The following is a 12,663-nucleotide window of genomic DNA, read 5'->3' as shown; positions in this document are numbered from 1 at the left end:
TGTACATGACTGTTCATGGACGCATATGCTTAATAGCCAAAGAGCGGAAGCAACCCAAATGATCATTAACTGATGAATATATAAACAAAATGTGGTGTACCATACAATGGAATGTTATTCACCCATTGAAAGGAATGAAGTTCTGTTGCAAGCTTTAACAAGGGTGGACCTTGAAAACGTTATGCTAAGGGAAAAGCAAACCACAAAAGACTGTATATTATAACGTCCTTTATGTCATATGTCCAGAATAGGCAAGTCTGAGAGACAGAAAGCAGATGAATGACTGCCTGGGCTGAGGTGAGGATGGGAACCTGGAATAGGGAGTGACTACTAATGGGTACAGAGTTTCTTTCAGAGGTATTGAATATGTTCCAAAATTAGATTGTGGTAATGACTATACAATGCTGAATATACTAAAAACCACTGAACTAAACACTTCAAGTGGGTGAATATTATGGTATAGGAAATATACCTCAGTAAAGCTTCAAAAAAAATTTTATTTAATCATGCCTTATCCTACCACCAGAAATGATACTCTTAACACCCGCCATATTTACAAACTTTGCAGCCCTCCTTCAGTGAGGGTTTGGTGAGTGCTAAAGGGGGGCGTCATGGGAATGTAATGATTAGACCATAGGCAAGTTATCTTTTCTCCTCTGCGTATTAAGTCTAGACTATTTATTACCCTGATTTTCATCGCAGCCATAGTTGGTAACAGGGAAACATACTGGTTGAGGCAAGAGCCAGGTTAGAATCACTGACTCCCCTCCTTTTGACCCATCCAACCAAATTCCTTCAAGGAAGCACCTGAGGCCACTTGTTTCTCACCATCCCCTTGCTACTGCTCTGAAGGCAACATCATTTCTCACCCAGATTGTTGGAATGGCCCCTCCAACACTTTGCCCCGCCCACACCCTTGTCCCCTTGATACCCATCTCCCATGTGGCAGACAGAGTAATCTCTCTCCTGTTTAAATCCCTTCAGAGTCTCCTCCAACATTTAAACTACAGTCAGAATTCCTTCAAGAGACTCACAAGACAATGGGCTCCTACTGACCCTTCCAAGTCTAGGACTTCTCACCTCCCAGCCACCCTACCCCACCCTCCTTCCCAGTGACACTTCTCCCTTGCTTTCAGCTCCTAGGAAATAACATTCTTTCTCTCTTTTCTAGGACTTTGTACCACTGCCCTCTCCAGCTTAAATATTCTTACCCCCAATTCCCTTCACCAGCCTACTCCTTCTCATTCTTCAGGAATCATTTGGACGCCACTCCTGGCAAAAGTCTTTCCTGAGCCTCATGGCCCCATCAAGAACCCTGTAGTTCCCCCACGATATACAACATCTATTGCATTAAATGGGAATTGCCTACTAGTTTTCCCCAGCTCCCCATTTATCCACTAAGAGACTTTGGGCAAGTTACTTAATGTCTCTATGCTTCATTTTCTCACATGAAACATGGAGATAAAAATAGTACCTACCTGAAAGACTTGCTACAAGGATTAAATGAGATAATATTTGTAAGTCACTAAAAACAGTGCCCAGCACATTATAAGTGTGACATTCAAGCGTTTTGTAAAAGTGTCATATCTAGCTACACGCTGTAAGCCCCAGGAGAGAGTTTTTAAAATTTTATGCACTGTTGCAACCCCTATAAATTTCCTAAGTGAACAAGTACATCAATTAACCCAGAAAATGTATAATTAGCTCAGAGCTAGCTCATATTTTCAAGATCCAGGGGAGATAGTGGATAATAAATGAAGCAGGTTTCCAAAGAAGGCAAGAAAAGAGAGAAGCAAAAACAAAGGCACCCTTTTAAATTAGTGAAGAAAGGATAGGTAATTCAATAAGTAAAACTTGGATCATTGGTTAACCATATGGAAAAAGCTGAAGTGAGAATCCATTCACAGCACAAAAATAATTCCATATGCAACTATTAACTGGAAAAGAAAATCTTAAAAGAACCACAAGAAAGCAAACCCCAATATTTGAGGTGTGGTAGATCATTATAAGCATGCCACAGAAAGTGGTATTTATCAACATGGAAAGATGTTCTCTATAAGTTGAGAGCTCTATAGGTGTTAGCAACCAACCTCTAGAGGCAGACTGCCTTCGTCCATATCCCAGTTCTGCTGTTCGCTGTTATGCAACTTTGGGCACGTTTCTTAGCTTCTCTGGGCCTCAGTCTCCTCATCTGGAAAATGGAGGTTATCTTCGTAATAACAACCACATAAGGTGTTATGAGGATTAAATGAGGTAATATTTGTATATCAAAAATGACATAGAATGATATCTGGGTGACCCTATTTTTATAAGGCAGTTTTTATATAAAATTATGTCAGCTGGTTATGAACCTATTTTTATAAGATAGATTTAAGTAAAGTTACGTGGGGCGCCTGGGTGGCTCAGTTGGTTAAGTATCCAACTTCAGCTCAGGTCATGATCTCACGGTTTGTGAGTTTGAGCCCCGCATTGGGCTCTGTGCTGACAGCTCAGAGCCTGGAGCCTGCTTCCGATTCTGTCTCCTTCTCTCTCTGCCCCTCCCCCATTTGTGCTCTGTCTCTCTCTGTCTATTAAAAATAAATAAATGTAAAAATGTAAAAAATAAAAAATTTTTTAATAAAATTTGTTAGCTGGTCATATCTCAGAGATGGGATTACAGATATCTAGGTTTTTCTTCCTTTTAATTAAATCTTCTAATTATTGTACAAATTATTGTACAAATCTTCTAATTATTGTACACTGCTTTTAAAATAAGAAACCCACAGAAGTGATTTTTTTTAATCTCTATTTATTTTTGAGAGAGAGAGAGATACAGAACACAAGCCAGGGAGGAACAGAGAGAGAGGGAGACACAGAATCCAGTGTAGGCTCCAGGATCCTAGCTGTCAGCACAGAGCCTGACATGGGGCTTGAACTCACAAACTACGAGATCATGACCTGAGCCAAAGTCAGATGCTTAACCGACTGAGCTACCCAGGTGCCCCAGATTTTTAACTTTCAAAAATTATTTTTAGGTCTCGATGTAGAAGAATATTTGCCGTCACGCAAAAAATATTCATGATCTATTATCAGAGGAAAAGGAGACTCATGAAATAGCATATACAGAATAATTTCTTTGTGTAAAGAATACTTAATGTACAGATACATACGATCATGCATGGAAAAAAACCAGGAATTTATAATGGTAGCACTGAGTGTCTTTTTTGTTTCAATTACATGTGACTTTTATTTTCTCCCTCATGTGCTGTCTTATATTTCTGAATTTTTCAATATGGATGTGATTACCTGTGATGACAGAAAAAAAACCTGTGATTTCCTCTTTTTTTCTTTTTCTTTTTTTTTTTTTTTAAGAAACAGCATTCACTTGGTCAGGGTAAAAGGTAGATTTTCATTTAAAACAGAGGGAAGAAAAGTTAGGTACAGATTTAGAGGTAGAAGGGAAGGAAGTGTTGGGGAGGATGAATTTCCTCTGCCCTGTGGGGTCCCTCTAGCTGGAGTAAGAATCAAATTGACATGAGACAGACTAATAGGAAGAAGTCAAATTCAATAGTGTATGTACATGTGGGAAATCCACACAGACAATGAAATTCCAAAGGCAGTCAGGCAATATGAGGCTTAGATGAACTGAAGAGAGGGGTAGGGGTCTGAGGATACCAAGGGGAGAAAGACCATTAGGAGGAAGGTGAAGGGAAGTGTTTGGAAAACACAGGTGCCCTGTTATGTAGAGAAGTTTCTTAGGCAAAGAGGAGTCTTTGTTAATAGCTCTTGTCCTGGTACAAGCAGGCAGTTGAGGGGAGACAAAGAGTTTTTCCTGAATCTTCTGGGTTTGGATTACTGTTAACTCAAAATGATGTTCATGTCAAAGTGGCCCATCTTGGGTTAGCCTGCCTTTGGCCCCTACAGAAGTAAAAAATCATATATGATGGTCTGTATTTTCTCTGAAGTGGGAGGTAAGCAGCAGAGAGGATGGTTTAAGTTAGTGAAATAGTTTTAGGGAATGAAAAGTGGCTGAGAAAGGTTAAAAACAAATGCCTGAGCCTGCCTGAGGGGCTACTTTGTTGAAAAACCTAATTTAACATTTTGAGCTATGAGTCTTCTGCCCCCACCCCATGCTCAGAAGCATAGGTCAGGAGGCAGATTAACCCAAGGCTGATGAGAAGGTGCAAAGGAAATACATCACGCGTAGCAGAAGGTCTAGAGGTTAAACACCAAAATATTAACAGTAGGCATTTCTCGCTGTTGGAATTACAGTTGGATTTTTCTGTTTCCTTCTTTAAACTTACTTGCTTTTTTTTACAATTGGCAGATATGATTTATTGGTTAATTTTTTGACAAAAAATAGATGAAATTATGAAACCATGCAAGCAAATCTATAAAAGTGAATCCTCCTCCCACATTTATCGTCTAGCTCAGATCTCAGGTGTCGGCACCAAAAACAAAAGCAAAAAAGCAAACGCATTACCGTCTGGCGATAAACACTTGTTAAGATTTTGGCTAACATCTTTTTCTCTAAGCACACACACATATACATGGCAGATTCTATCCCCTATGACCTGCTCTGCAAATCAGAATACAAATGGCCATAACTCTTAATTCTTTTATTTTTGCTATTTGCTCAAGTCCACATATGCCACAGTTGGAGGACCTCCCTTAAATTCTTGGAGCCACCAAACTATCTAAATATCTCAGGGGTTTTCTCATGCCAAAGGGCATAAGTTTTGCTATTGATTCCAGGAATCGTGGAACTTGGAAAATGTCATTAATCCAATGTCTGCCGTTCATCTCGTTGCCACGAGAGGTCAATGTTGAAGCCCAGACGTGCACAGTTCCACAGGTGTCACTCTGTGCACTGAGGGGTCCCTGTTCCCCCCAGCCCTCCCCTGCCCTGCTGGGGTGTCCAGGGTCAAGCTCCTAGGTTGCAGTTATTCCCTTCGGCAGTCAACACCCTGCCAAAGATGCCAGTTGTCCCAGGATGTTTGAGTCTAAGGACGCTGACTGACAGAGAAACTATTATTGACCTGGAAAGAGCCACCTGCTGTGCTCAAACCAACTTTGCTCTGTGTTCTTTGGTGCTGGCATAGAATCCAAGTAACTACCCTCTCCTAAAGGTGGTTTTATTTGAGGGGATCTCACGGTACGTCCCCACTAATTCTATGCCCAGCATAGAATTTCCCCAACTGAAGGACTACTACTCACTTTCATACGTATATGTTCTCACTTTCTAGATAAAACATTTTCATAAAGCGGATATCATACGTTCTTTCTCTCCTTCCAGTGGTATGCTAGAGCCAACTCATTTCTGCTCATAAGAGCCAACTGTTAAATTTTCATAAAGGTCGTGAGCTGTTAAGACAGCCATTATTTGAAGTTAAATTACATAAATGTATAATTAAATAAATTATATTGACAGCAAACTTAATACTACTCAAAACTCATCACTTCCTAATGACCAATTTAACCATTATCTGTGTACTTGAGGTTCTTGGCATCCATTTTAGCTGTATGTTGGAAACACCATATAATTGAGTGCTTCTGATGATCTCTTCCCCACTTTGTGTTCAATGACATGATGTTGGTGGCTTGAGATCAGCCAGGGTACGGGTATTTGCACTATGAAAGTCGGCAAACACTGGTGGTTTCACCTTTACTGGCTTGGCACTGATGTCTATATTCTCAGCAGCTAGAATGACAGGGTGCCCAATAAATGGCAAATGGATGGAAGGATGGATGAATGGATGGATGGTTGGATGATGGGAAATAATGGAGGAGGGGAGAGTGGTAGAGGTTTGGAAACAGGAATAATAGCCAAGAGGATGTTGGCTAGGTGGAGTGTTTAGTATTCTGCCTTTACCTTACAGAACCTACCCAGCCAACAACCTCACTTGTTCTATTTCCTTCTTTCATAGGTTTCTCACGTTGTGTTCTTACACATTGTGCAAAAGAGTGCAACATAGTACAGAAAATGTGGTCACCCTGTTTCTGAATTGTGTATTGCTTCATCACATTTCAAAAGAGGCATACATTTTGTATTCTGGTTCATTCCACTGGAGACAGTGGTGTAGCAATGCCCACTGCAGAATACAGGAAGCCCCCCAGTTACCATTCACTACATACTGCACTGGCTCCAGAGGAAGGTAAGCAAGGGTGGGGTCCTTCTGTAGCAAGGTTTTCTTTACCACAAGTTCCGTTCCCAGATACCATCTTATCCCAGTAAGCATAAAGAAAGGGGAACTAAAAATTACTACTAAAGCTGCCTGGGTTCTGTGGACTAGGGCTCAGTGAAAATCATCCAAGAAGCAAGGTCTGAACTTTTTCTCACCCATTCTTCATAATATCCCCTACTGTGAAATTTCCCTTATACCGGTTTTAAATGTCTCTCTTAAGGGTCTCTTATATAGCTTTCTTTTAGTGCATTAAAAAGTGGAGGCAAGGGGTACCTGGGTGGTTCAGTTGGATAAGCCTCCGACTCTTGATTTTGGCTCAGGTCATGATCTCACCATTCTTGAGTTTGAGCCCTTCATCAGGCTCTGTGCTGACAGCACGGAGCCTGCTTGGGATTCTCTTTCCCCGCCCCCATCTCAAAAATAAATAAATAAACTTAAAAAATAATAAAAATAAATTTAGAAAAGGAGAGAAATCAGGAAAAAGAACTAGGAGCAGACAAACCTGGGACAAAGTGGTGGAGAAACATTTATTATCGTTATAAACACCTTGCTTTGGAATCCCTCACTAAACAGCTTTCAAGGGGATCCTTTGAAGAAAGCCTTATCTATGTCAATAAATCAGAAGCCCTCCAGTAGTCTTCAGATAACATGACGGTAGAGACACCTATTCAACTGTGAAACCCACGAATTAGCTGATTGCTTTACATGAGAAAACATCTATTTGTCCCTCTGGCTCCAGGGCCTGGGGTCACCTACTTGAAAGACGACACAAGTCCTTCCAGACCTGAAAAGCACTCTGAGGTCCTGTGTGATAACGGTTCCTCCCCCCCCCCCCCCCCCGCAAGGAACCAGAACTGGGATAAAGGTCACAGTGGAGCAAAGGGGGGGGCGACCACCCAGCTCTCCCGGGTTCCACTCCCCCATTTCTGTGCTGATAGGCATCTCCTACAGCCTCCACTCCCCGAACAGACGAGAGGTCACAGCCGGGGCTCAGTCACTCATTCATTTAGAAAATGTCTCTGGAGCGCTCGTTCCCATCAGGCCTGAAACATATATGAGAAGATGGTACTTGACCTTTGCCTTCTGGGAGCTCCGTGTTGAGTAGGACCGGCTGACCGAAGACCGAGAAAACGTGTTCTAGATCCTATGGCTCCGAGTCGTATGGCTGGACCGTGTTCTGGGCGACTGCCGAGTTCACAGAGAACGAGAGACCCAAGAAATCAGGCCCAGCGCTGCGAACCCTCCTGGCCCAGCCCTGTCCCCTGTGCCCATTGGATATCTGCACCGTGGCGTTTTGTTTTTGTTTTTACACGAATACATTTTCTTTTCATTTATACGGAGCCCTGCGGTGGTCCGTAGGAGCACTTGCCTGGCAATCTGGACTGGCCTGCTCTTGGGGAGCGTTCGGCTTGCTGCAGCCACTCAGCCACATCACAAATGTCCCACCCCCTCCTCCTCCCTAATCAAGAAAGTGAGGACAGTCACCCTGACCTTCCTTCCTTACCTCGGAAGGAACTCAGAAGGCCAGGTGACATCCATTCTCAAATTTCTTAGGAGAAATGTGCCCTTGCTGGGCTGAACGTTATCATCGTAAAGTAAACCAGGAGATCCTAGACGTGAGCAATGGCTAACACAGGGCCCCGATTTTCCTGGGGCTGAGGAGGGAGGGAGAAGAGAAGAGAAAGAATCTTGCTTTTCAGACATGTATCGCCAACCCCCTCCCCTCTCGGAGTTATCTGGGTGAGACAGGAACTGGTACAGAATTACTATGATCGGGTAATATCTAGAATCATAATAGTTACTACGTTTGCAAAAGCTTTTTGTTTAGGAAGTATCCAGTGAGACAAGTGCTGTTCCAGGCGTGCCTGGTGCTCTGCTCGGCACCCCGTTCCCCACCAGCACCGGGGACGTTTTTCCTCTTCTACAAATAACAGCCAAACCACCGGGTGTGGCCGGCAGCTGACTGAGTGGGTTTTACATGAAGCCACACTTAGGCTAAGGAGTGAGGACAGAGCCTACCCGCCCCTGCCCCTCCCGCCTCCCTCCATCTGATCCACACACTGCATTTGCCGCCTCCCCTTTTGCGTACTTTGCTAATACAACTCTTCATGAAATTTTGCAAGAAAATAATTCACCTGTCATTCCAACACCTCTCCCACAGCTACCCCTTCTGCGGGGTGGGCTGGGGTACCCCAGGGCTTTCCCTGAGGGAAGAGGCAAAAATCCTACCCCCTGAATTCTTGCTACCCAGCGTCTGGTGTCTGGGGGCCTCTCTTTCCCCTCGGGATGGTTAGCAAAACCCCAGCCCCGTCCCCACCTCAGGTTTCCATGATAGAGAAGACAGGAATGACCTTTTAGGTTGCACCTGCCTTCTGCCTTCATTTACCCCTGGCCCGTGTTCTCCACATTGGCTTGTTTATTCACTGGCAGAGATGAGAGCCCCCCAGACAGGTGGCCTGAGCCACCCATCCCACAAGACGTGACCCTCGAGGTGTCCTCAGAAGCACCGAGACCCTTCAAGGCAGAGAAACAGGCTTGCGCCTCCCTTGCCCCCTACACCTTAACACTGTACTTGTAAGGATTCGGGTTTACAACACTCGGATGCCTCTGGCTAAGAGAACAAGCCTCCAAAATCAGCAGAAACAACTTTTAAAGCCTTCAACGTCATGACGGTTACGTGAGGTTTGAGTTTTGTTGTGGTTTTTTTTTTAATTTTTTTAATGTTTGTTTGTTTTTGAGAGACAGACACAGAGTGCGAGCGGGGGAGGGGGAGGGGGAGGGAGAGGAGACACAGAATCCGAAGCAGGCCCCTGGCTCCCAGCTGTCAGCACAGAGCCCGAGGTGAGACTCGAACCCATGAGCCACGAGATCATGCCCTGAGCTGAAGTCGGAGGCTTTAACCAACTGAGCCGCCCTAGGCGCCCCTGAGGTTTGTTTTTTGACACTTATTTTTTTGGAGGCCTGGCTGCTTTCTGCTCACCTCCACCTCAAGCTGCAGGGCTTTGTTTTTCTGGCTTGTTTCCCTCCTCCCCTGACCCCACCACACTCTCCGGCCTACACCCTTGTTTATAAGTCTCAGTTCTCTGGTTCAGCTCTGTTTGCGGTCTCTGAGAGGATGGGTGGAACTGAGCAGCCTGCTCTCACAACAGATAGAGTTCTAGGAAAGGGAAAGAAAGGTCTTGCTTTGAGGAGGATGTTTGTAGGATGGCCTGACACGGGTGTGGAGGTGAAACAAACCGTAGATTGTTTTTTCACACTCTCAGCTGACAGAAATCAGATGACAGGGACCAGACGGAGCATGACAGGGAAGGGGAACCCCGGCCTGCAGGTCAAGACCCAGGGGTGATAACAAAGCTTCTCCGAGGGCAACCTGAGCTCACACCTGAGGGCGGAAATTGTTTTTGGAAGTTGCAAACTGACTAATAACTACAAGCTCCCAGGCACAATTGCCTGAGAGAGGAGGAGGCTGAGCCCTCCTCCAGGCTACATGCACCCGCGGGCGTTGCATTTAAGTGTTTTTTAATGTTTATTTATTTTTGAGAGAGAGAGACAGAGACAGAGTGTGAGTGGGGGAGGGGCAGAGAGAGAAGGAGACACAGAATCCGAACCAGGCTCCGGGCTCCGAGCTGTCAGCACAAAGCCAGACGTGGAGTTCGAACTCATGAACCGTGAGATCGTGACCTGAGCAGAAGTTCGGATGCTTAACCGACTCAGCCGTCCAGATGCCCCGCGAAGGCTGGAATTTCAAATCCAAGAGTATCTCTGCATATTCTCCCATGGAACTTTAAAACAAAAACAAAACAAACAGCAACCCTCCCCCCCTCAAAAAACCCAGATGCAATCTGGACGTATTTTCCTTCCAAAAAAGAAATATTCTGCCCACCCCCCATGCTTTCTTTTCTTGTCTCCTTCTGTTAACGAGCCCTTGTGCTCAACTATAGACCCCGCCAGTTAAAACCAGAGACAAGACTCTTAACTCATACTCTAACTGAAACCCATCGTGTTTATTTCTTATCACACCTTCTCGAGGCATTGCTGAAGACATTTCGCAATGACCAGGACAACCGCCCGGGCCAGACCAGAAAAGCCCTGATAGCAACAGAATGCCTAGAAGACCACACCCCACGTGTCCCCTTCCCTGCCATGATCGTACGCTGAACACATACGGACCCCCACCCATGACTCCGTGCTCTGTGCCTGCTCTCGGGCACGTACCCCCGGCCCCACACACATACGCACACAACCTCGCCCTATAAAACTCTAGGTGTCCATCTTGCAAGCAGAGAGGTTGGTTATGAAGGCTTGAGCCTGTCATCTGCCTTGGCTGCTGCCACCTGAAATCTCTCCCATTCTCCTTTCCTGGTCCTCATCTCTTGAATGATTGGCTTCTCTTGCCAACAAGTTTATCTGAGTTTGTTCTGCAACAGTGTTAGCAAACCCAGCCAGGAGCTGTTCTTTTGATTGGTCCAGGACTCGTGGGGATTCCCGGGGAGGGAGCTGTTGGCCAGGGCAGGGCACCAAGGCTCACCTGCTCGTTACCTGAGTTATTGGCTGTGATAGATGGATTGGTAACATGTCCTTCTTCTTTTTTTCCTTCCGTCCTTCCTCTTTTTTTTTTTTTTTTTCTGGAATGTAGTCATTGAAAGATCTCTTTACCCAAATTATTTTTCTGTCCTCTCTGAAATCAGAAGTCACTGAGATGTATATATTAAAGAGAAGCCACGGTGGAAAGAGTTTTCAAAAACATTTGGTCAAAATCAGAACATAACAAATCCCAATTTCAGACCCTTGTTTCTGTTGCTGTCTCTACAAAGAAGACATTTTGAGGCTAAGAAGAAACAGGTCAGGAGGTAAAGGGGGTCCCAACCCAGAGTTAGTCCATGGGAAGGGACAGATCTACCAGGCCTTCCCTCTGTAATGCCCAGCCACCATTGGCCCCCGGCCGCCATATGCTTTTCCGGGGTCACTGATCCTGATGCCTGGCCTACAGGGCTTGCTGAGGTCCTGCAGCGTTTAATGTGGAGTCTGTACCAGTGGTCTTTAACTGTCTAGGGTTTTGAAAACCAACATAAATTTCGGAAAATTATGTACCCTTGCATATCTAAAATTATTAAGTTTTACAAGTTACAAAGAGTGTAATATATAATACAAACATGTATATCGCCATCATCCACATAAAAAAACTAAATGATCATATTCTTTGAGGTTTGGAAATGTTTTACATTTTTCCTTTGTCCTCCTGGATTCGTATTTTTATTCCATTCCTCCACCTCAAGAGAATTTTATCCTAATCGTGAAGGCAACTTCTCAGATACATTGTCAAAGTTTCATTTTATACTTGTCACAAGAGAAACATTCCTGAGAGAGCTACCATAACTATTCTGTAACTATTAAGACATTTAAAAGAAGAAACAAAAGATATTCAGCTGGTCATTAATATATTAGACTCTGCTTTCTAACAATTTCTAGTGTAAGGTCATTAGGTTCACTCTAAGACTGTAAGTTAGACAAATAGGATCAATCAGTATTTCAGATGGACCCTTATTTCTTTAAAATCTGTCAGAAAATTGATGATGTATTTTATTAGAAATGCTAGACGCATCCCAGAAGGTGATGCTGATCCCACCACACAACAAGGTTTTACTTCAGCCCAAGTGTGGGACAACTGCCTTTCTTGTAATGTATTTTTATACTCGGAAGTCTTGTTCTGTCATTCTATCACAATTCTCTGTTAGAAGAAAATATGCATATGTATGTATCATTTTCCTGTGACTAAGTGGTTTTCAGCATTAAAATTTTTGTCTGGATAGAATTATTGCATTCATTAGTACAAATTGATCATAACAATATATATATATATGTGTGTATATATATATGTATATATATGTATATATATATGTATATATGTGTGTATATTTACATGTATACATGTATATATACACACATACATACATTCTTGATGGTAACGCTTCAAGTGACTGCCTCATGTCCATTCATTCCAACCTGAAAGATTCCCTTTAGCAGGTCTTATGAGGCAGGTCTATACTATATTTCTTGTATAAGTGAAATTCCTTAGCTTTTGTATATCTGGAAACATATCCATTTCTCCTTCATCCTTGAAGGATAGTTTTTCCAGATATAGAATTCTTGGTTGATATTTTGTTGTTGTTTCAGAACTTTAAATATTTTATCTGTTTTCTGCCCTCTGTGGTTTCTAATGAGAAACTCACCTGTTGGCCTTATAGAGGCTCCCTTGTATGTGGTGAGTCATGTCTTTCTGCTTTCAGACTGTCCCTTGATTCTGGCTTTTGACAGTTTGATGATGTGTTTAAGTGTGATATCTTTAACCTTATGTATGTGGAGTTTGCGGAGTTTTTTCAAGGTATAGATTAATGCTTCGCATCACATCTGGGAACTTTTTGGCCAGTACTTTTTCAAATATTCTTTCTGCTTCTTTTTCTCTCTTCTTCGGAGGGCCCTGTTATATATACATTGGTAT

The 12,663-nt window shown here is 43.4% G+C and overlaps 1 protein-coding gene and 1 long non-coding RNA gene across 7 annotated transcripts in view; both read left to right on the top strand.

Annotated features, from left to right (window-relative positions):
* RIPOR2 (RHO family interacting cell polarization regulator 2) overlaps positions 1-12,663 on the top strand; it is a 229,036-nt gene that overhangs the window by 85,344 nt on the left and 131,029 nt on the right. The window lies entirely within an intron of this gene.
* Positions 7,058-8,211, top strand: LOC128315717 (uncharacterized). The gene is made up of 2 exons (XR_008298780.1): positions 7,058-7,644; positions 7,677-8,211. It is a non-coding gene; the product is annotated as an uncharacterized LOC128315717 (long non-coding RNA).

Source organism: Acinonyx jubatus, chromosome B2, assembly GCF_027475565.1.
Source record: "Acinonyx jubatus isolate Ajub_Pintada_27869175 chromosome B2, VMU_Ajub_asm_v1.0, whole genome shotgun sequence".
Taxonomy (NCBI): Eukaryota; Metazoa; Chordata; class Mammalia; order Carnivora; family Felidae; genus Acinonyx; species Acinonyx jubatus.
The sequence above is the reverse complement of the archived record's forward strand: the minus strand, read 5'-3'. Positions and strand labels throughout refer to the sequence as shown.